At 33.9% G+C, this 21,960-nt stretch overlaps 1 protein-coding gene and 1 non-coding gene across 6 annotated transcripts in view; both read left to right on the top strand.

Annotated features, from left to right (window-relative positions):
- MBNL3 (muscleblind like splicing regulator 3) overlaps positions 1–21,960 on the top strand; it is a 126,101-nt gene that overhangs the window by 29,716 nt on the left and 74,425 nt on the right. The window contains exon 1 of one of the 5 annotated variants that reach the window (XM_037046038.1): positions 21,521–21,569. The exons of the other annotated variants lie outside the window; for them this stretch is intronic. The gene's annotated coding sequence lies outside the window, so the exon portion shown is untranslated. Of the gene's footprint in view, positions 1–21,520; positions 21,570–21,960 lie in introns of those variants that run through there. 5 annotated transcript variants of the gene reach the window in all.
- LOC118987015 (U6 spliceosomal RNA) lies at positions 11,179–11,285 on the top strand. The gene has a single exon (XR_005066499.1). It is a non-coding gene; the product is annotated as a U6 spliceosomal RNA (small nuclear RNA).

Below are 21,960 nucleotides of genomic sequence, written 5' to 3'. Positions count from 1 at the left end.
AAAATTCATCCAACCTCTTTTGGGTGGAATAATGGCTGAATATTTGTTAAATTTACTACCATGTTTCTTCAATTAATTATGAAAGAGAAATTCACTCATTTTCTAAATCTTCATTGATAGGAACTGCTAGGTAATTGATTCATATATATATATATGAATCAATATATATAATACTATATATATGGTATTATATATATATTGATATATATATAATTTTCCTAATTATATGTGTATATATATATATAAATCATTATATATATATATATAATACCACCAAAGTGGTGAAAACAGTCATTGTAAATACATGACTTTAGTTATTTGGTAATATTTTGTGGAGTACCTATTTCTTAAATTGTGCTTTGCAAAGCTAGTCTTATGCAGACTCTATGCTTGCAATTCTGTTAGCTGCCACTAAGTCATACCTAGTTGTAAATTCCAATCATGTGGGCTTTCCATGTGTAGACAATAGTGAGAATAGGTTTACAGTATACAACTGAATCAGGTTTTGTTTTCTATGAAAATTAATTTTTCATTAAAATTGTCAATATAAATATTCAGTTATCAGGTATAGACAGATTGATACACAATTTTAATAATATTTAAGGAAATGAAAGTGCATAATTATGAGTATCTTTCTCCTACCAACTTTTGTTAATAACCTCATATGCTTTCTTTAGTTTTTCTTTTAAGGAGAACTTTTTCTTTTACTCAAAATACTTCGTGATTTAAGAAGTTCTGGGCCATATGCCTATATAGCTTCCTGTAGGTTTCCTGCTTATAGCTTTCTCTTCTACTACCCTAGTTAATTGTTTTTGTTGTTAGTTCCAACTGATCTAAATAACTAAAGTCTGATTTTTTTAGGTTTCAAGTGAAGTATCATTTCTTAGCATTTTTTTATGTAGGAAAGAACTGTGTTGTATATGCTATGCAATGTCTCACTAGACTTAGCTCCTTTTTAGCCAACTGTCATAAGATTTTATCTGTTCTCCCAATAACACACACACGTACATACACACCCTAAGTACCTGCATCCCTCTTTCCCCAACCTCCCATGCACTGGTTTCCAGCAGTATGATATAAACATGTACATATGTAGCTGTATCTTCCTTTGGTTTCTGAAAAAATCCTGTGATGGTCTCTTTTCCACCAGCTAGCTGTGAGATTTTTTCACTACTTCTGAATATTTCTTTTTTTTATTTTAATTGTTTTATGTTGTTCAAGTACAATTGTCTGCATTTATGCCCCCACTCCCCTCCCCAGCCATCCCCACCTTCCTCCCGATTTGGACTTTGATGCTGGATTGTTTTTAAAATATAGTCTGTATCAAATAATAAAAATTATCTATTAATTTCCATAGCAGGTTTCTGGTAGTCTTCTACCAGAAGTCTTCATAGTCTTCTTTGTAAAAAGAGGCCATTACTGTATTACTTCTTTTGAAAACATCTATTTCAGCTTCCAAATTATAAATAGATTGGTTTTAAGTAGAGACATAGTAGTTTAACTTTTTTGATCACATGTATTCTCATGACATGAAAATTAAAAATATAAATATAAAGAGAAAAAAGAAAGAGAATGACAGAGAGAGAGAAAGAGAGAGATTAAGACATCTCCAAGGTGTAGAATGTATAGAACAAAGTGTTCAACTCTAGGTATTAGAACTTAGCTCTTGTGCTGGCTATGTCACTAACTCTCTTTGTAACTATGCCAAAGTCTCTTATCACTATAGCCCTGTTGTCTTGTCTGAAAACTGTGGTAATTGCTCTGTAGATCATCATTACCTACATTGTGACTCTGTGACTCAAGCTCATATTAAAGCAAAAATGTGGAGAGTGCATCTTAACTTCAGGTCTGCTTGAGTTCATGACTGAACAACTCAACTACCTATAAAAACACATATTTTTATGCATAATGAAAATGTATAGGTTTGTTCTTTTTCTTTACTGCATTTCCTGGACCTGCTGTGATCAATGTAACAAATGCTTTGCATTTAGGAGACATTGGTAGATATAACACTTTCACATTCACATTAAAGGAAAATAGGAATCCTGTGACAGTTATTTCTTTCATTTGTCTAGATATGGTCATTGTGATTTACAAGAAATATTACCTTTGAATAAGAGAGTGTTCTAAGAGGGCATTTGGATAAGAGAGTATTCTAAAATTGCAGAGCATGTTATTCTGTATTTCTCAGATTTATAGTTAAAAACAACTGAGGTTCAGAATTTAATCATATGATACTCTAATAGTTTGGGGATGTGAGATTATCTCTCTAATTAGATTATAAATTCATTGAGGGAAGAGGACCTGTCTTATAAATGCATTTTGTATCAACCAAAAACCAAATGCAGTGCTAGGCACATAATATACAAGTTAACAATGCACTTCTTCTCAGATACTATAATAAAAAACTACTGACTCATGGCATTTTAGCCTTGTATGGTGATTAGAATGTTTCTAATCCAACTTCCCATGTCATGTAGTAGAAACCAAGTGAAGAGGGGTGCACTACCTAGTGAAGAAGTCCAATGCTGTGCAGTATTCCATTCTGTAGATGTACCACCATTTTTTAATTCACTCATCTGCTAATGCACACTTAGGCTGTTTCCAACACGTGGTTATTGTAAATAGCACTGCTGTGAGCATGGGGGTGCATACATTAATTTTAATTGGTGTTTCAGGATTCCTCAGATATGTTTCCACCAGTAGAATCACTGGGTCAAAAGTTAGTTTCAGGGGAGAGTGGTGGGGGGAAGATGGGGGTAACTGTAATTGCACAATAATAAATAAAGGAAAAAAGAAATAAATATAATTTATGATAAAAACCAAAGAAATAAGAAAAAATAAGACAGGAGGCAGTTCCATTTTTAGTTTTCTGAGGAGATTCCATACTGTCTACCAAAGTGGCTGCACTAGTCTACATTTCCATCAAGAGTGAACTTGGGTTCCCTTTTCTCCACAACATCACCAGCACCTTTTCATTGATTTATTAATTATAGCCATTCTGACAGGTGTGAGGTGATATCTCATTATGGTTTTAATTTCCATTTCTTTGATGGCTAGTGATGTTAACATTTTTTTCCTACGTCTGTGGGCCATGTGTATGTCCTCTTTGGAGAAGTGTCTATTCATGTCCTTTGCCCATTTTTAAACTGGATCATTTGTCTTCTTGGTGTTGAGTCATATGAGTTCTTTATATATTTTGGAGATTGAATACTTGTTGGGTGTATCCTTGGCAAATATGTTCTCCCATACAGTGGGTTCCCTTTCCATTTTGATAATGGTATCTTTGGCTGTGCAGAAGCTTTTTAATTTGATGAAGTCTCACTTGTTTATTTTTTCCTTTATGTCCCTTGCCTTAAGAGATACATTAGCAAAAACATTGCTACACAGGATTATACTGCCTATGTTTTCCTCTATGATTTTTATGGTATTAGGACTTACATTTAAATCTTTTATTTATTTTGAGTTTATTCTGATGAATGGTGTAAGTTGGTAGTCTAGTTTCCTTTTTGTTGTTGTTGTTATTGCATGTTCCAGTCCACTTCTCCCAACACAATTTATTGAAGAGACTGTTTTTATTCTGTTGTGTGCTCTTGCCCCTTTTGTCAAACATTAATTGACCACAGAAACACAGGTTTATTTCTGGGCTCTCTGTTCTCTTCCATTGATTTATGTGTCTGTTCTTATGCCAGTACCAGACTGTTTTCATTACAGTGGCCTTGTGGTATAGTTTGTTATCAAGTATTGTGATCACCTCAACTTTGTTCTTCTTTCTCAAGTTTGCTGAGATTATTTGGGGTATTTTTGAGGAGCTCAGGTCAAGTTTAAAACATCAAATAAATACTGTAATGTTTTTATTTATATTTTCATTGCCTTTAAATTCCTAACAACTCACCTACAGTGTCTAACACCAGTTCTATGTCATTAACTAGGATCTTGGGTATATAAAGTGCCTACTTCACACTAGAGGTTTTCACATTTGTCATATGATGTAATCCTGCTAGGAAACTGAAAATCTGAGGTTAAATATTTTGAGTAAGGTACAAGGCCTTTGTGATTCAAAATATCATTCTATACACCACAGAAAAACTAACCTTTTTTTTTTTTTTTTACTTTTCTGGCCTTAGTTCCCTCATATATGCAATGAAAACAAATGGACTGAGAGCCAGCCTACTAAGTGCCAGGCACTAGGCTAGCTCCTGCTCCTAAATGTTTCACAGAAATATGTGCATAAGTAAGATACAATGGGATCATGGTGGATAGTTCTATTTGAACAGTGCTTTGAGAACTTAGTGACCCCTTCTGCTTGATAGAGTTGAGAAGCTGGCCTTAGAAGAACAAGGAGGATTTCTCCCTTTCTAAGGAGGTATGTTTCACAATTCTATATGAACTTAGTATATATACAATATAATATTACAAAATATTCACATATAGTATATATAAACAAATTTAAGTGTGTGGCATCAAAATTACGGTTTGCTAAACACTTGAACTCCATGAGAATAGGAAAGAACCATGTCCAATAATTTGTACATAGTACTTAATACATATTTATAACATGAATGAAGAAAAATCATTTTTGTAAATATACAAACCCTTGCCTATACACAACTGACAATTCAAAGATTTTCAATGAGTAACTACTCTATTATTCATACTGCCACCTTTACTATTTATATAGCATTCAACTTCTCTAGTATTTATTGAGAACCTAGTTGTACCAGATATTGTGGTGGGGGATATAATAGTAAATATATCTATGGTTCTAGTGAAGTTAAATCAAATTAGTGTTATTTGTAAATTCTTTTGAATCTGCAGCCATTTTAATAGAATGGTGTAGATGGAAGTTATATTGTAATGCTTGCAAGAATGATTGGTAATGAGGAAGAAGAGGAAGAAAATACTCCATCAATAATGGCTTAGGAATTCTTTCTTGAGAATGGGAAAGAGATGATCTGTAGAAATGTCACATGGGTGTTTTTAGCAGGGAGAAAGAGAGGCAGAATTGTAACATAAGACATAATGGGAGGATACCTGAAGAACATGGTCAAGGATTCGGTGAATTCTTCATGATATGGCTTGGCCTCTACATCAGTAAACTTGTGGGCCTAAACATAAGTTTAAGAAAGTGAAGGATATGTAACATAGGGATTCCTAAATCAATGTCATCTATCCACTAAGATTACCTTTTGGAAATTCTGAAAATAAAGTGTAAACACGAGGGGCTGTTCCTATTAATGTTTATACATATTGACATCTAGTAATGTGGCCCCAAATTAGTCCTTAATACATGTTTCTTCAGAGAATATATTTATGAGAGATAAATTATAAAGAACTATTATCAATATTTATTCAATAATTGAATATGAGCTGTTTACCATGAATGGTTTATAGTCCTTCATTTAGTTGCCTGATGGTAATGAACTAAATTTGATCTTTCATGATCACTTGCAATTCTAGAGTTTTCAAAATTTTTATCCTTTGAAGAAAGAGTCTTATTTGACTTCTGACACAGCTGATAACCTAAATTGCTTTGTTTCACTGATTACTAATATGAAAGCCACTTTGTTGCTTGAGTGTTTTTAGTGGAACAAGTGTTTAGTAGTATATGTGATTGATAATACCATCCATATTCAGAACCTGGGAATTTAAGGTCAGTTTTGTGTCACTGTGAGTTGAAGTTTTTATTATGCTGAGAACCTTTATGACTTTTTGTGAGATTATACTGTTATTTACAATAGAATCAAAGCATTTTCGTCTTCTTCATTGATATATATGGAATTATATGGCAGCTAAGTTTAATCATTTAAGTCATTCAGTACTTGGTGATATAGATGATAGAATGTTAACCCTGATTTTATCATCATCCCTAAATGGTGTACTTCTATGACTTTAAATTGATGAACATAACATGGTAACTACTGCATAGAATTTCATCAGTTTTAGTAGACAGTCCATGAATCTATGTATAAACGTAACTATTCTCTTTAACTCAATATTGAAGCCATTAATCCATCTCCTCTTCCTCTTTCTTTTTTGCTTGGCCATTTAAGCTAAATTGGTTTTCAAATGACTCTTAACCTATATATATGGATTTCATATGTGTGTGTGTGTGTGTGTGTATACCTTAGTACACAGGCTTCCTTGCTGGTTTGACTTCAGCATTTTTCTTGAGTTTTACTTTCAAGTTTCTGCTTTTTTTTTCAGGCTCTTACTCAGACCTTGTGCTGAAAATTTCATGTGGAGAAACCTTTTATTTTCCCTTCTCTTTATGATTTGCATACTCCAGATTTTGATATGGAAGCTTAAAAATTAGCAAGAGAAAGAGGAGTTTCTGAAGCAATGGCTACTTTCACAGTTTTTTTCTTTTCTTTTTTTCAGAGTTGTGTAGTTTTCTTTTTTTATTTAATTATTTTTCAAGTACAGTTTTCTGTCTATTACTCCCATCCCATCCCACCCCCTGTCCATGTATTCTTCACATATGCTCCTCCAAATCCTTCCCCTATTTCCCCCGAAATTCCCTCCCCTCTCCCCTCTGGTCACTGTCAGCCTGTTCTCTATTTCAGTGTCCCTGGCTATATTTTGCTTGCTTGTTTGCTTTGTTGTTTAGCTTCCTGCTGAGGGACAGGTACCATATGATCTCGCAGTTTTTTTTCATAATTTTAAAATCTTGTTTCAAAATTTTTACTTGGGTTTAGATAACCTTTTTTTTGTAAATAATTTTATTATTGGGGAGGGATTTAATATCTCCAAAGGCTTTTTGCTTCCCTTCTGCCAGCTGGATGCCAGATTTCTGGACTACATATTTTCTTAAATAGCAGATTTTAAACCCAATGTGTCAAGTATTTTCTAATTTATTTTCCAGACATGCATGACATGACATATTCAAAAAAATTATAAGCAGTTCAGGATCTTCTGGTTTCCATGGGTAGGTAGTAATGAATTTTTGTATTGTAATTACAGGAAGCTGGGAAGAAAGCTGAGACTCTTGAGATTTTAAATTAGTGTTTGTGACTCCATTAGTATGACATTTAAGAACTTTAAATATTGAAAAACTCAATATCAGTATTTGGTGACAAGTCTAGAGTTGATATTTGTAACATATTTTTTAAAAATGAAAGTTAAACATTGCTTCTTATTATTATCTACATCATGCAGTATTGGTATTATTGAGTGAGATAATTAAACATATAACACAGTGCCTGGCACAGAATAAGAATACCATAAATGTTAACTATTATTAACAGCTAGGAATACCAATTGTTTAATAACTAAGATACTACTTTAGAATACCTCCATAATACATCATAAATTGTCCTCAATAAAATGAATTTATCCTCACTGTCTTCTAGGGGTTATTTTGTAAACCCTCACTCTTAGAATTTTTAGTCAGTAAAATTCCCCATTTACCAATTGATTAGAAATTGATACAGAGAACTTTTAAATTTATATGTACTTGGCATACAATATTATATTAGTTTCAGATGTACAATATGGCAATTCAAGATTTTTAGCCCTTACAATGCAATCACCCTGATAATTCTAGTAATCATCTGTCACCATGCCAACTCATCACAATTTTATTGACTGCATTCTCCTTCGCCCATCGCCCTATGCCCTCCCCTCTGGTAAACTTTCCTTTGGTCTCTGCTTTTATGAGTCTGTTTTTGTTTTGTTTTGTTTTGTTTTTTAGATTTCATATATAAGTGAAACCATGTGGTATTTGTATTTCTCTGACTTATTTCACTTAGCATAAGACTCTCTAAGTCTACTTATGTTGTTGTGATGACAATATTTCATTCTTTTTATTGCTGTGTAATATTCCATATATACATATACATATCATTCTTTATCTATTAGTGAGCACCTAGGTTGCTTCCATATCTTAGGTATTATAAATAATGCTTCAATGAACATAGACATGCCTATATCTTTTCAAATAAGTATTTTTGTTTTCTTTGGGTAAATAAATATCCAGAAGTGGAATTGTTGGGTCCCGTGGTAGATCTATTTTTGTTTTTTTTTACGAGTCTCCATACTGTTTTCCATAATGACTGCACAAATTTGCAGTCCCACCAGTAGTGCATCAGAGTCTCCTTTCCACCATATCCTAACACGTTACTTTTTGATAATATCCACTCTGACTGGTGTGAGATGATATCTCATTGCAGTTTTGATTTGCATTTCCCTGATGACTGGTGGTATTGATCATTTTTTCATGTGTTTGTTGGCCACCTGTATATCTTTGGAAAAATGTCTTTTCATGTCCTCTACCCATTATTCAATTGGATAGCTTATTTTGTTTGTTATTAAATTGTATGAGGTCCTTATATTTTTACATCAACCTCTTTTCAGAAAAATCATTTGCAAATATATTCTTTCGTATCAAAAGTAGTCTTTTTATTTTGTTGATGCTTTCCTTTGCTATACAGAAGTTTTGTGTTTTTTTTTAGTTTGATAAAGTTCATTTGTTTATTTTTGCTTTGTTTGCCTTGGTTGAGGGAACATGCCCAAATAGATATTACTACATTGATGTCAGACAGTTTATAAACTATGTTTTCTCTTAGAAGTTTTATGGTTTGGGGCTTTGAATTTAGAGCATATTTTGTATGTACGTTTATGCTGATAAGAGGATAGTAGAAGAAATGGCCTCTCATAAGTAGAAACAAGAAATAAGAAGTCAAAACCTTCTTAACATTTGCTTAACAGGAGAAATAAGGTAGATTATGTTTTGCTTAGCAATTGACTGTGTCCAGTAGGGTCAGATTGCTATAGAGCAGTAAGCTAAGTCTGATTCTAAAAGGTTTTCAGAAATTAGAGTGGAAAAGCAGAGTCCAAAGTTTGGACAACTTATAGTACAGAGGCACTTGGGACAAAACTATGTGTGACAAGAAAATGGTGTTCTCTGAAACTGAAAGAGGGTTATCAAGGCAGTTACATTGAAATTAATGGAAGACATAGACCCAGGGATCAATCAATCCTTATACTTTCAGAGGTAAAGGACTGCATTTCCCAAGGACTCCAAGCTATGGAGAGTGCCTTTCTGGTTTTGAGTGGTATGAGATGCCACCATATTTAAAAGTTAAGCTCCAACATGTATAAGATGACAATGAAAGAACTGAATCAGGACCATTGGGTTAAGCTTTTGGTATTCTGTCTACCCATTTTGAACACAGATTGCCAAGATATCAGATACGATGGAATTTGATCATGAGCTCTTCATATGTACATGAACAATTTCAGGCATTTTTGCTAAATAGATAAATCTTTCTGGGCCCCTATTCAAGGTCAAAGTAATCAATAGGATAATATATGTTCATCACTGGCTTTGCTAATTCATTTGTGAGCTCATTTAGAGTTATTAGACTATTTTTTAAAGATTTTATTTATCCTTAGAGGGGAAAGAAAAGAGAGAGGGAGAGAAATATCAATGTATGGTTGCCTCCCATGGGTCCCCTGCTGGGAACTGGCCTGCAACCCAGGCATGTGCCTTGACTGGGAATCGAACCATGATCATGTGGTTCGCAGGCCTGCGCTCAATCCACTGAGCTACACCAGCCAGGGCAAGACTATTTTTATATTAGATGTGGACTTGATTTTCTTCACTCTTTTCTTAAATATGAAATCTGGATTGAAATTACATGCCTTATAAAAGTTGGCATATAAGTTATATCCCTATTTATTGAGTCAAACCACAGTTCATATTAATAAATTTCATAGAGTTGTTTTTTGTTGAGGATGACTTTTACTTTTTAGGGTTAAAATTTTGCTTTCAATTCTCATGGTTTAATTAAACCAATCTTCTTTCTAAGTCCCCACTGATTTGAGAGTTTTGTAGTTTTTTCCTGGAGACTTGTTGAGATTCACCTTAATATACAGAGTACAACTATTATATCTGGGCCAGGAAGATGACTTTATAATGACTGTATTATAGTTACACATCCTTCTTTAGTATTAGCAAGGGTGTTGACTACTAGTACAAAATTCAATTAACTGCTGTTAAAAAACCAGCATATTTTACATTTTCTCTAAATTTCTCTGTAAATAAATGCCTATAGTTTTCAATCTGACATAAATCACATTGAAAAATCAAGAGAAAAGATGGAATTCTTATTTTAGAGATCTCTAAGGAAGGATACTCTAAGGCCTGTGTGAATATTTAGATATGTACAACTTAAAATTCTATTCTGCATGTGCTCCCAACAGTTCATTTGTAACTCTTTACTAAATCAGTCAAATTTCCAATTAACTGTAGGTATTTGATATATTTCAGTCATGCATATGATATAAAGCCTCTAGCAGCAGTAACTTCAGACATAAAAGATAGAACTCTTGTGTACACTTATCCAAAAAATTTACTTTCCCAGAAAACTCCCTTGAGCCCACTAGAAGTATTGGCATTGATGTATTAAACTACTTGCTCCTTGAAATCAGAGTACATCTTTAGCCACAAAGCATTTTCTCTTTCTTCTCACTAGTTTTATAAGTGCTTCTAATAAAGAGTAGAGACTTTGTATTGAGACTGAGAATCTAAATTTATTAGTTATAATACCAGTGATTAATTCATGTAAGGAAACCTTCACTGAATGACCACTAGATACAGTGATGAATGAATCCCTTTACACCAGTGATTTTTAACTTGTGTGCTGCAAGAATTTGTAAAACATGCAATATCTGACTGTTTAATGAGGGGCACTGACCTCTTTTCCTTTAGACTGTCAAATTAAAAAATGACAATAGTCAATACAACAATAGCCACCTGGTATGAATGAATCAAAATTATGCTTTTTTGTCAGATCAGCAAAACAATATATTTGGTGTGGTTCGGGTTGAAAATCGCTGCTTTACACAATCAAATTGGTTAGGTGGTATTTTTATTTACCTCTTTGACAAATGATCACCCTTATGTGACTCACAAATTTGATTACAGACTCAGTTCAGCTGTTTGTAAGTATTCAAAGGATAAATAAACATTTACTGATAGCTTTTGATATTGTTTTGTTGTGTGAGTTGGTGAACAGTGAAGGGTCAACCAAATCTGATCAATGAGAAAATTCAATTGAGTTAAATTCAATATGTAATTTGGGAGGACCATGAATACTTTCAAACTACTGGAAAGTGCTGGTTGAAGTCCTGTAGTTGGAATTTATAGGATGCCATTATAGCTTAAAAGTTACTGTGCTCACTTTGGCAGCACATATACTAAAATTGGAACATTACAGAGAAGATTAGCATGGCCCCTGCACAAGGATGACACGCAAATTCGTGAAGCGTTCCATATTTTTAGGAGCACCCAAATATATAAGAAAAATCCTAGAGGACTTCAAGAAAGATATTGACAGCAACACAATTATAGTAGGGGATTTTAACACCCAATTGTCAAAAATGGACAGATCATCCAAACAAAATATCAACAAAAATATAGCTGCACTAAACAACACCCTAGATGAAATGGACTTGACTCAAATATATAGAGCCCTTCATCCCAAAGAAGCTACATACACATTCTTTTCAAGTGCACATGGAAAATTTTCAAAGATAGACCACATGATAGGACACAAAATGAGCCTCAAGAAATTCAAGAAAACTGAAATCATACCAAGCATTTTCTCTGATCACAAGGGACTGAAATTAGAAACCAACCCCACAGGAAAAAAACCAAAACACCCAAAATCATGGAGACTGAATGGTATGCTATTAAACAATGAATGGGTCAAGATGGAAATTAGGGAAGAAATCAAAAAGTTTCTGGAAACAAATGAAAATGAACTCACAACAACCCAAAACTTATGGGACACGGCCAAGGCAGTCCTGAGAGGGAAGTTCATAGCAATACAGGCTTACCTAAAGAAGACAGAAACATTTCACACAAACAACCTAACCCAACGCCTGCAAGAACTCGAGGAACAACAACAAAGACAGCCCAGAGCAAGTAGAAGGAAGGAAATAACCAAGATCAGAGCAGAATTAAATGACATAGAGAATAAAAGCACAATTCTAAGGATCAATAAATCTAGGAGTTGGTTTTTTGAAAAGATAAACAAAATAGACAAGCCTTTAAGTAGGCTCATCAAGAAAAGAAGAAAGAGGACACAAATAAACACAATAAGAAATGAAAGAGGAGAGATTACAACTGATACCACAGAAATAGAAAGGATTGTAAGAAATTACTATGTAGAACTGTATGCCAAGAAATTTGAAAACCTAGGTGAAGTGGACAAATTTCTAGAAAAATATAATCTTCCAAAACTCAATCAAAAAGAAGCAGAAAACCTGAACAGGCCAATAAGAGCAGATGAAATCGAAGCAGTAATCAAAAAACTCCCATCACACAAAACCCAGGATAAGGCGGTTTCACAGGAGAATTCTACAAAGCATTTAAGGAAGAGCTATCCCCTATTCTTCACAGACTATTCCAAAAAATCCAAAATGATGGGAAACTACCAAACTCTTTTTATGAAGCCAGCATCATCCTAATTCCAAAACCAGATAGAGACACAACAAAGAAAGAAAACTTCAGGCCAATATCACTGATGAACATAGATGCTAAAATTCTCAACAAAATATTGGCAAATCACATCCAACAATACATCAAAAAGATCGTACACCACGACCAAGTGGGATTCATCTCAGGGATGCAAGGATGGTTCAATATCCGCAAATCAGTAAATGCAATACACCACATAAACAAAAGCAAAGACAAAAACCACCTGGTCATATCAATAGATGCGGAAAAAGCTTTTGATAAGGTTCAACACCCATTTATGATAAAGGTACTCAGAAAAATGGGAATAGAGGGAGCATTCCTCAATATAATAAGGCCATATATGAAAGACCTACCGCCAACATCATACTCAATGGGCAAAAACTAAAAGCTTTTCCACTAAGATCGGGAAGAAGACAAGGTTGTCCACTTTCACCACTTCTATTTAATATAGTTTTGGAAGTTTTAGCCTCAGCGATCAGGCAAGAAAAGGAAATAAAAGGCATTCAAATTGGAAAGGAGGAAACAAAACTGTCATTGTTTGCAGATGACATGATAGTGTACATGGAAAATCCTATAGACTCTACCAAAAAATTGCTTGAACTAATAAATGAATTTGGGAAAACAATGGGATACAAAGTCAATATCCAGAAATCAAAGGCATTTTTGTATACTAACAATGAATCAGCAGAAGCAGAAATCAAGAAAAAAATCCCATTCGATATAGCAAAAACAAACATAAAATATCTGGGAATAAATCTAAACAAGGAGGTAAAAGTATGCAGAAAACTACACAACACTGAAGAAAGAAATCAAGGAAGGCACAAACAAATGGAAACATATACCGTGTTCATGGATTGGAAGAATTAACCTCATCAAAATGTCCATACTACCCAAAGCAATTTACAGATTCAATGCAATACCTATTAAAGTTCCAATGGAATATTTCACAGACATAGAACAAACACTTCAAACATTAATATGGAACCATAAAAGACCCTGAATAGCAGCTGCAATTTTGATAAAGAAGAACAAAGTAGGAGGGATCACAATACCTGATATCAAACTGTATTACAAGGCAACTGTAATCAAAACATCCTGGTACTGGCATAAAAACAGGCACATAGACCAATGGAACAGAACAGAGAGCCCAGAAATAGACCCAACTCTCTACAGTCAATTAATATTCGACAAAGTGGGCAGTAACATAAAATGGGGTAAAGATAGCCTCTTCAACAAATGGTGTTGGGAGAACTGGACAGCTACATGCAAAAAAAATGAAACTGGAGCACCAACTTACATCATACACCAAAATAAATTCAAGGTGGATAAAAGACTTAAATATAAGCCATGACACCATTAAAGTCCTAGAGGAGAACATTGGCAGGAATATCTCAGATATTTCATGCAGCACCATTTTTACTGATATGTCCCCTAGAGCAAGGAATATAAAGGAAAGAATAAACAAATGGGATCTCATCAAAATAAAAAGCTTCTGCACAGCTAAAGAAAACAACGTTAAAATAAAAAGACAATCAACTGTATGGGAAAACATACTTGCCAGTGATTCCTCAGACAAAGGTTTAATCTCCAAAATATACAAAGAACTCACACGACTTCACTCTAAGACATCTAACCCAATTAAAAAATGGGGAAAGGACTTGAACAGACATTTATCTAAGGAGGACATAAAGAGGATCCAGAGCCATATGAAGAGATGCTCAATATTGCTTGGTATCATAGAGATGCAAATTAAAACCACAATGAGATACCACTTTACACCAGTGAGAATGGCTCTCATAAAGAAAGCAATAAACAACAAACGTTGGAGAGGGTGTGGGGAAAAGGGGACTCTGGTTCACTGTTGGTGGGATTGCAGACTGGTACAACCACTGTGGAAAACAGTATGGAATTTTCTCAAAAACTAAAATTGGACTTGCCTTTTGACCCAGCAATTCCACTGCTAGGATTGTATCCTAAGAACCCTAAAACACCAATTCCAAAGAACATATGCACCCAATGTTCATAGCAGCACAATTTACAATAGCCAAGAGTTGTAAGCAACCTAGGTGCCCGTCAGTAAATGAATGGATCAAAAACCTATGGTAAATATACACAATGGAATTTTATGCAGCAGAAAGAAAGAAGGAGCTCCTACCTTTTGCAACATCATGGATGGAACTGGAAAGCATTATGCTGAGTGAAATAAGCCAGGTGTTGAAGGACAAATACCATATGATCTCACCTTTAACAGGAAGCTAAACAGCAAAACAAACAAGCAAGCAAAATATAACCAAAAACACTGAAATAGAGAACAGGCTGACAGTGACAAGAGGGGAGAGGGGAGGGAATTTCAGGGGAAATAGGGGAGGGATTTAGAGGAACATATATAAAGGAGACATGGACAACAACTGAGAATGGTGGAAATGGGAGCGAGGGGGGAGCAATGGGGGTGGGATGGGATGGGAGCAATAGACAGAAAACTGTACTTGAAAAATAATTAAATTTAAAAAATTGGGGAAAATTTACTAACTTAATTTAACTCATAGCATGAGCTTGTTCTGTAACAAAATCTAACTGAAAGAAAATCCTTGTTGTAATTTCGGCTACATTTTCAAAAGAAATTTCCATGATACAGATTAAAATTGAAAAGTATTCGAGTCAATGTGCAAAATAAGAATACTGTTGTGTGTCCTTAATTATTGTCTTTGATAAACAGGTAGTTCCAACACTGCTTCCTAATAACTTATAAATTTGAATTTCCACAGGTGTACAATTACCTGCTCAATTATAGGATGCCAACTATGTTATTTTATAATCCTGTGTACATTAATAAAGGTAATAGAAAAGACTTAGAAATGCAAATAGGAAGTTGCACTTATCAGGTTGTTTTTGTACCCACTTTTCATGCCAGCCTGACATAAATCACTGTCTGTCTTGGCCTAACAGAGCCTATGAACTGGAAAGAAATACTCTGACCTTCATCCAGTTCTTTTAATTTTTTGTTCTTCCAGGATAGGTTGGATGCATAAACTTTGCTCTGATTGTCTGTTGTAGACTACTTAAATAAAAACAATTTTCCAAAGGCAGATCATTGTTACCATACTACATTTATGGCCATGAAATTTATACTCTGCTTAAAATTTTTTGAGAGAGGTTCCTGTTTCATAACAAATATATACTAGTTGAGTCACTTTCAAGGTCCTGCAGGAACTACCCACTTATTTCTCTTCTACAGTGTGAACATGTCATCCCACACAGCCTACTCACCATGCTTTTCACCCTGATTCTTACTGTTCCTCTTTCCAGGAATACTCTCTACCCCTCTGTCCTCATCAAATCCTCAGTCTTGAAGGCCCAGCTCCACTTTCCCCTGCTTGAAAACCCTTTTGACTACTCCAGCCTGAGTGACATTTTCTCAGAACTCTCATTGCATTTGTTGTTAATGTTACTGAATTTTGTTCTTATTTGTCTAGACTGTTTGCTCTAATTTTATATATTATGTTGTTCTTGCCTCCCCAATTCAGTAGAGACTTCTTGAGTGCAGAGGCAGTGTTTTAGAGCTCTATTAACTCCCCAGAAACATGTGACACAAGTCTGTGCATATAGTTCATGTACAATAATGTTTGTTGATTGATTGATATTTTCCTACATGAATATTTTAAAGGCCTAACTTGCTTGAATTTTAGGGAATAATAATAAATACTTGTTAAATGGATAAAATGAATGATGGATATGCTTATTTGTTTATGTTTACCCTTCCCCCATCCTCATGCATGGCCAACCAATTGAATGTATGATTCTCAGGACAGAGATTTTATTTTGTTGTCTTTGTATCCCCAGCACCTAGATCAGTGCCTAAGTCATACTAGATGTCCAGTAAATATCTATGGAATGAATATTCAGCAAAATCACTCAGCATCTATTAAGTGAAATCAGTCTTGTGATTCATTTTGTATTTTGCTCATCTCAAATATCTGAATATTATAGGACATAAATTGCCAATATATTAAGTTTCCATTGTCTCCAAGTTTAAATCCAGTTTTGGGTGAATGAAGATCTTTCACTAATGGCACTGGGACTTTTGTCCTATGAACATAAACAAGCAGTTAAACTGTATTATTTAAAAACAATTGTGTTTTTAGTTGTTCTTATATTACATTTATATTAGTATAAAATATTTAAATGGCATTTGTTAGCAAATTCCCATAATTTTCTATACTGTTTAAAGAGAGCTATACCTTTTAAAAAGATGAATTTCAACTGTATTTGAACAACTGTATTTGAAAATAAAAGTGGGGAAAAATTAAAAAAATAAATTTCTTTGACAAAATTCAGTCACATACACTGCTAAAGCTATGCTTGAAAGAGACACTGTAGCACCTGTTTGTTTTTCTTCTATGACCATATGTATGAATTAAGGTGGGTCTTTTAATTGCTTTATGAAACGAAATAACTTACTTGCTTTCTGTAAAAGGTGTATTTAATTTAGTACTCTGAGAGTATTGTGGGAAAGTGTAATTAAGTTTTAAAAAACTTAATGAAAAAATTCTGCACATAGGTAAAATATCCTTATTTTTACAGTTTTTTTTCACATAGAAAACTCAGTTTTCCATAGGATGCCTATGAAATCATGGTTTCCATTTGAAGTGCTAAGTACCTCTCATATACCTTAAAGAAGGTGTATTGGTGGACCACTAACCATAACATATGAAGGAAATTGAACCTGAAGCAAATATGAAAACTGAAAAGCTTTTGAACTTTGTCAGCCTGCCAATTCAAGCAGTATGTGGCAGGTGTGTCATATAGTCAAAGAGCCAAAATAAATGGCCACAAGGAATTCCAAGGCAATACAGATGTAAAGAAAGTTTAAAATGAAAAGAAAGAAAATATTGTTTTTATTGTTTGTACAGGAGGTTGACAAATGCATTTAAGGAAATGCCTCTTCAAATATTGCTTTAGGTGCCAAATGGTATCTTTCTGATCTTCTGGAGCAGGCATTGACAATGTTTCTGTTATGTGCTGGTATGTGGAGGGAAAGCAAAAAACAGAGAAGAAAAGAAAAATGTTGAAAAAGTAGGCAAAATTAGATGCTGGTGGTAGCCTTGTAAACAGTTCTGGAACAAATTACTTATTTCCATTAGATAAGTAGAAAGTATTTATTTCTTTTGTTTTACCAAGAAAACATCCATGAGAAAAGGTGTGAATCCTTACAAAATATATAACCTACTTTTTTAAATGAAAGCTCTTAGATGATTCTAGTGTGTATATAATTTTAACATAAAAACTTTTATATTTTCCTTGTGTCATATCTTATTTAGAATTCTTAGAAACATTAATTAAAAGTCAAAATTAACTTATTTTCAAGGACAGATACTTTGGGAATGTTTCTACCTATGGCTCAAAGTGAAATTTCCTTCACCCCACTCCCAATTCGTTTTCATTACATCAACTGTTGGGCAAAAAAAAATTCTAAGATTAGCATACTATCAAAAGATATAGGTAGAAATCATTTGGGTATCCCGAATTCTTATTCTAAATCCAGGACATAATCTTGCTGCTATCAAATGAGCAGGAATAGATTATTCGTTATGGGAACTGAGTACTCTGTAGATTAAGAATCCCAGGTATTAACATTCCACTCTGAAAGCTAGAATTTTATGGTGTCACAACTCATATTTAAGTCTTTTATCCATCTTGAGTTTATTTTGGTGTAGGTGTAAGTTAGTGGTCAAGTTTAATTTTTTCCACATGTACTTGTCCAGATCTCCCAACACCATTTATTGAAGAGGCCATTTTTACTCCATTTTATGTTCCTGCCTCCTTTGTCAAATATTAGCTTACCGTATTGACATGGATTTATTTCTGGACTCTCTATTCTGTTCCATTGATCTATGTATGTCTTCTTATGCCAATACCATACTGTTTTGATTATCACAGCCTTGTAATATAGTTTGATATCAGGTAGTGTGATCTTTCCTATTCTGTTCTTCTTTCTTGAAATTGCTGAGGCTATTTGGGGTCATTTATGGTCCCATATAAATTTTTGAAGTATTTGTTCTATATACGTGAGATGTGTCATTGGTATTTTGATAGGGATTGCTTTGAATCTATAAATTGCTTTGGACAATATGGACATTTTAGTGATGTTAATTCTTCCAATCCATGAACACGGTATGTGCTTCTTTTTATTTGTATCTTCCTTATTTTTTCTTCAGTATTGTATAGTTTTCTGAGTACAAGTCTTTTACTTCTTTGGACAATGAGGGGTGTTGACTGTGAGAGTAAGGGGGAGGTGTAGGGGTGACCAATGGGGAAAAAGGCAGTACAACTAAAACTGGACAAAAATAAATAAAATAATAAACATACATAAATAAAATAAATGAAAACTAGAATTATAAGAAAATACTCAACTACAAGTGTAATAGATTCAAAACTGACAGAAATGGCCAAGCTCAGTCAGCCTCAAAGGTCCTCATCTGACAAAACTTCTTGCTAGCATGGTACAACAGAAAGGTTAATACTGAATTACCATTTAATCTTTGAGTTTTCAAAATAGGACTCCTGGGGGAATGCTATAACACTCTAACTTCCAGTGAGAAGTTAGAGCCAACAAAACTGAGTTTAGGCATGATCTCTACCTTCAAGGAATTTATAATCTAATGCTGGAGAAAAGATAATGGTTATAATAGAAGAATATAATATGTGACAATACAGACACATAGTATTGTAACATGCTTAAGAGGGTAGGCTCTATACTCATACTGCTTGGATTTGAACTACGGTTTGATAACCTACTAGCAACATGAAGTTGTGCAATTTAAATTACTAAAATATTCTCCAAATCTGTTTCCCAATCTGTAAAATAGGAGTAATACTACACTCTCCAAGAGGGATCTAGACAGCATTAATACTCTGTGTAATTCTGAGGTACTCCTTTTGGTGACTCATTTACATGCAGTTGCATTTGAGTGTGTGTTTAAGAGTGTTTCTTAAGTGTGTGGTATACCATTCATGATGATTTAGGTAGAAGCTGATATTGAAGTTAGAGTTCCTAATGTGTGCTTCTAGAACTTTACAAAGTTTCACAATCATTTTGCTTCTCTGTGCCTTATGTCTGTTCTCTATTTAAATGAGCAAAGGATTCCCTGGCTGGTGTGGCTCATTTGGTTGGAGTGTTGTCCCGTACAGCTAAAGGTCAAGGGTTCCATTCCCAGTCAGAGCACATACATAGGTCATTTTCCTTTTCTCCTCCATTCGCTCTCTGGCCAGACCATATATGGGGGAAAAGCAATCAATGTTTATCTCATGTTGATATTTCTCTCTGTCTCTGTGTCTCCCTTCTCCCCTCTCTAAAATCAGTAAACATATTTTTAAAATAAAATTGAAAAATAAGTGAACAAAGGAAGTTCTATAACAGCAGGGACATTACCAGTCTTGTTCAACTTCTAGAACAGTGCCTGGCACATAGTAAATTATGGATAAATGTAGGTGCAGCACAACTCAGGGATATTATGAAGATGGTGATCCATCAGACATGAATGTAATTTTGAGAAAGAATCATGAGTACTACCAAAAAAATGACTGGATTTTCTTGTTTAAGATCCCCAAGACAGATAAGAGATAAGAAATGATCTTTATTGCAGTTTTCTGCTGGGATTTAAACATGAGTTTTGGAATCAGAGGATCTTGCCTTGACTTGTGGCTCTACTGCTTAAGGCTTTGTAACCTCAGATAAGTTAACCGCTATGAGTCTTATTTTTCTCATTGGTATTTTGAAGTTGTCACCCTTGCTTTAGAGTATTTTTCAGAGCTCCAATGATACATGAAATAAAATCACTTGTGAAGTACAAATACTATACAAGTACAAATGTGTTAAGTAATGTTCTACATTGGAGAACTGTAAATCATAAAAAGCAAACTTATATTCCTATTACACAGATCTAAGGTAGTGAGGATAAAGCTGTATTGTTCCCAAGAGTTGATCTTCTTTAAAATATAGGGAAAACAGACACCCTTCCTGTCTTTTATACACAGTCAGAGAAGCAAGACTGCATAAGAGAACTTTCATCACATCAGCTCCCTTTAGTTGTTGCATCTAGCTTTTTCCGTGCCAGCTTCAAAAATAGTTCCAGTCTGAAGGAACTGCATTGAGGATTTGGGTAGGGCCCCATCAAAGGTTACAGACTGAGTTAAAAAAAAATTCCTTCTTCAATTACCCCTATCTTACATAACTTGTATGGCCAGAGTCCATTTTCTATTAGTATTTTTAATTTGTAGAAGTTCAAATATTAAATTTATTATTTATTGTCTGTTTTTATACTTCATGGACTTTTGTAGAAAAATCCTTCCAGATCCTCACTGTTTATATTCTTTACAAAATTTGTGCATATATATATATATATATATATATATATATACACACACACAAATATAATATATATATTTACAAATATATATTTATATATTTGAGGGTATATTTTTATTTCAAATGTGTTCAAGCAGCCTATATGTAATTTAGTTGTAGGATTAAGTTTTAATAGTTTAATATTTCTTTAAATACAAACTTACAAACTCACAGAATATATACCTCTACAGTAATTTTCTTTTTTAATTTAATCTTTATTGTGCTTTTCCATTACTTTTTAGTCTCCTTATACCCTTCTTTCCCCAGCAATCATCACACTGTTGTCCATGTCCATGAGTCCTTTTTCTTTTTCACTCAACCCCTCCACCACCTAACCTCCCCCTCACACGAGCTGTCTTATTTGGGGATGACGAAAATATTCTGGAATTAGAAAGTGGTGATGGTTGCACAATTTTTGAATATACTAAAACTCTTTCACCACCTTGTATATTTTTTAGTTGTCATGTCTCTGTAGACTTTTAACATTATTAATATATAATACACATACTATCCAGTTCATCCATTTAAAGGACATATGTTTATATATATATATGTAAATAGATATATATTTATAATAGATTTATATATTTTCTTTCTTCTAGAGGTCATTTATCTGATAACCTTAGCTCTCTACAACAGAATCTACATAGAACATATTGTGAAAGTGCCCCTAAACTAGTAAGAGCAGTCATAAACCTTTTGCATGAAAATCCTGCCCTTTGCACCTTTAGGCCCCTCATTCACTGAGTAACTAACTCTTATTCCACATTCATGGTTGGCTACATTTTCCAGAAGGGAGCTGGAAAGTACACTATGGCAGATATTTTGGCAAGAGGAGAAGTAAGAGTAGACATTTAACTACTACAATGTACACCTGAAACTAATACAAAATAATATGGAATGTAAGCTGTAATTAAAAATATAATTTTAAATACATATTTTTAAGTAAAAAAAGAACAGAAGTGACAAATATTCATCTTCCGTGGAAGGAGGACAACTATAACTATAATACTTCCCGGGACATTTATGACCCCAAGTTTCTATCAGAGGCCAAATTATGTCCAATATT

Source organism: Sturnira hondurensis, unplaced genomic scaffold, assembly GCF_014824575.4.
Source record: "Sturnira hondurensis isolate 20B ecotype Veracruz unplaced genomic scaffold, ASM1482457v3 Scaffold0004786, whole genome shotgun sequence".
Taxonomy (NCBI): Eukaryota; Metazoa; Chordata; class Mammalia; order Chiroptera; family Phyllostomidae; genus Sturnira; species Sturnira hondurensis.
This window is presented reverse-complemented; position numbering and strand designations above follow the sequence as displayed.